Genomic DNA, 3,713 nt, shown 5'->3' with positions numbered 1-3,713 from the left:
TGAACCTCAGTCCTCTGGAAGAGCAGCCAGTGGTCTTAAGCCCCCAGCCATCTCTCCAGCTTCTCCATCATCTTTGAAGTACCTGTTTCTATACAAAATGGTCAGAGTCTGAAGTGCCTGGATTGCCATCAGCTCAATCTGATCCTGACACCTTGTATGCTATATGGACATGCACAGAGACACCACATTGGCCGGACCCAGTGTTTCAGACTTGAAATCACAGCTACACGGGAGACTGATGAGGTAGGAGTATGACAGGTTCAAAGTCTGCCTGGGCTTTACATGAATTCAAGAAACCGAATGAGATCCTGTCTAGCAACAACAAAAATACAAAACGGGTCTGGGGATATAGCTCAGAGGGAGGGAAGAAGTTTGCAAACTGGGTACTGGAAAAAAGGAAAGAACTAGAAAGACCACATCATATCCAACCCTGTATTAGCGTAGTTATGTGCCAGTTAAACATAAAAGTAACAAAAACAAAGATGAGCTTTTGCTCGCAGGAGGCCTGATTCGAGCATTCCCGAGTCCTGGGTGCCACCACCTGTAAATCAGCCGTCTCCACAACCCACGGCTGGGCCAGCCAGTTTTAGCTCAGCACCCTTGCTGTGTGGAACTGAGCCATGTAGGGTTCAACCTGGTACTCAGCTTTGAGAATCTGTCTGGGCCATTTTCCCATGTAGCACAGGCTGAAGACAACTGGTAGAGACAGAAGTCCCTGGCCCACAGAATCTGGGGAAATGCCACCAACAATAAGACAACAAGGTGGGCCTCTGCCAGGAATTCCCACTCTTCCTCGGCTGTTTGGATAGCTCCATTGTCCCAAGTAAAATGATAAGCATGCTAGGTCACCCCGGTCCCCCAGCATGTGAAATGCTCACACACATCTTTGATACTTACAACCCTTTGGGTAAGTGAAGAATGGAGGTGAAAGTTTTCATGAGGAAACTGGAAGGAAGATGAATATTAGGATGTGAAGAAGAAGCAGCTGCTTCAGACCTGTTTTAAACATTCCAGCAGAGCCCAACAGGCAGAGATGGCACGTTTCCATGGGAAAGTCTGCCCGTCTTCCAGCCGCAGCGGTAGTCTGGGGTTTGCGTTCTCTGGTACATACAATAAAAGCACTTGAGATGCAAGTAAAATCCGGTGATAAAGTGCTGGTTTGGTCATTTGGTGGTGTCGCAGTCACCCACTCACACACACACAGTGCCCATGAGAGCCCACCATCAGCCGTAAACAGGCTATATTTAGATGACTTCCCCTTCTGTCTCCTTCCCAGACCTGGCCAGGGCTATGGTGGCTTCCCACTCAGTCATTTTTGTCCTTTGGGTCTTGTTCCCTCATAATCCAGGGTTTCTCACTTTTCCCAGGCTCCGTGGAAACCACTGCGTGGTTGGACATCAGCATAGCGCCCCACCCAATCAATACGGCTACCCAGACAATGGGCAGCTCTGGCCACAAGGACGGCGAATTTATGATGCTGGGGCTGTGTGGTCCAGCCTGGCTGCAGCTCACCCTCCAGATGCCACCCAGGGACTAGGTCACAGGACTCTGAGGTTCCCCACAGTCTGGGTGTCCTGCTTCCAACTCCCAGCCTACTTTTAGGTGATGTCTGGGGTGCAGCAGTAGACAGGAGCAGGGGCAATGAGGACTTTGGGAGGAGGCTGAGACTCATACTGAGCTGACTCAGTAGGTAGTGGCTAACTACACTCAGCTGCATCGCTTTCTGTTCTGAGGCACCACAACGAGAATTTTCCTTTTTTTGTAAAGCTCCCAGGTGTGTGTGTGACTGTCTCATCAGTTAGGAGCAGGCAGCTAAACCTCATCAAGATAGCTGTGATCAGAAAACCAGAAAATCCCATTTGGTCAAGGGCAGGAGTCAGCTGTGGGAAACAGCACGACAATTCTACTTTGGGGAAATAGATACAGAATCGAATGCAGGGTCTTGAACAGATGTCTGTGTTGATTTCCATGACAGTGTTATTTGCAGTAGCTCAAAGGGGAAAACAATCAATGTCCACCGACAGGCGGATTTCCACAACAGTGTTATTTACGGTAGCTCAAAGGGAGAAAGCAACCAATGCCCGCTGACGGGCGGATGGAGGAGCAAATGCAAGGCATCTTTGAAGCGGGTGCCACTCAGCCTCCAATAGGAAAGAAATGTGACGCGTGCTATTTGGATGGGGTTGATCACTTCATGTTCACACCAGTTGAGAAAGGGCAAGTATTATGATTCCACTTCCGTGGGGCAGCTCAGGGTGGTTAAATTCATGAGGACCGAACAGAGAATGCTGGATGCCGAGGGCTGGGAGTTAGTGTTTAGCAGCTGCGGTTTTGGTCTGAGAAGATGAAAAGAACCCAGGGGCTTGATGGTGGTGTTGGCTGCACATGTGCCAATGTCCTTTTGCACAGTGCCTACCTCTATAAGTGGTTAGATGGACAACTTTATATTCGATACATTTTCCTACCGTTACAAAAAGAACATGTCTTAAAACCAGTGGACACTAGCTTCCATGGTAGAGGAACCACCCTTCCCCCGCCATTTCACCTTGCCAGGCCCACGGTGGGGAAGGGCTGAGGTTTCTGAGCCTGGTGCGGCATGCACACACATTCCTCGTTTTGTTTATTTAGGTTTTCCTTTCCTGGATTGTGTTCTTTATTGCTTCATCACAAAACAGCTCTCATCTGGGTCTGGAGAGATCTCAGAGGTTAAGAGCACTTGCTGCTCTTGCAGAGGACCCTTGTTCAGCCCCCAGTATTCACACTGTAACTCCAGCTACAGAGGATCTGATACCTTCTTCTGACCCCCCCCCCCAGGTGACGGCACACATGTGGTATACAGCCATACATGTAGACAAAACCCATGTATACACAAAACACAAAGAAATAAATCTTAAAAGAAAATTAATCATCACTTGTTTTCAAGACTAACACTTCCATTTATCCGGCAATTATATCCCACACACACACAAAATGCACAGCCACAATGAAGCTTTTCTTTCTTTGCTTTGTTTTGAGCCAGGCTTCCTGCAGCCCACCCAGACTGGCTCAAACTCTCCGTGTAGCAGTGACCTTGAACTCTGGGTCCCCAGGCTTCCATCTCAGGTTGCTGGTGTGACAGGCCTTTGCCGCTGCCCCCAGCTTTGGAGTTCTGTCACGTCTATACAGTGTTTTTCTACTTCACATGAGTTGGCCTTCACAAAGCATTTCCTTTGGAGGGAACTGCAAGGGCTCTTTAAAGAACCCATCTTTCCCACACAAGAGTGTGGCAGGATGGCACACCTCTGTTCTTTCAGAAACTAAAAGGTTTCTGAAAGAACAGAGAGCTAAGTATCCAAGATTGTACAGCTTGGAGTGAAAAACGCAAAAAGGAATTTGCTGTTCTAGACTCTAGTCCTCCACCCAATTCCCAAGCACGCTGCAGGTTTCTTCCCACCCTAGGCTGGAGGAGTTTATGCTGAGCCATTGGAACTTTAAAGGGACAGCCTGGGAAAGAGGCTTCACCACACGGACACATTCGGCTACCAATGGCTGTTCTTACTGGACCTGAGGGAAGTACTGAAGCCAGGGTTTTGGTTCATGGAGAACCTAGATTATAAGTTTATAGAGTACACAATGTGAAAACTAAACATAAAGACGTACAATAATGGAATGTGGCATTTTTGCCCAGTGCAAAAAAAAAAAAAATACAAAAAAGAAAAAGTAACAAACTGTTA

Source organism: Arvicola amphibius, chromosome 6 (genome assembly GCF_903992535.2).
Source record: "Arvicola amphibius chromosome 6, mArvAmp1.2, whole genome shotgun sequence".
Classification (NCBI taxonomy): domain Eukaryota; kingdom Metazoa; phylum Chordata; class Mammalia; order Rodentia; family Cricetidae; genus Arvicola; species Arvicola amphibius.
This window is presented reverse-complemented; position numbering follows the sequence as displayed.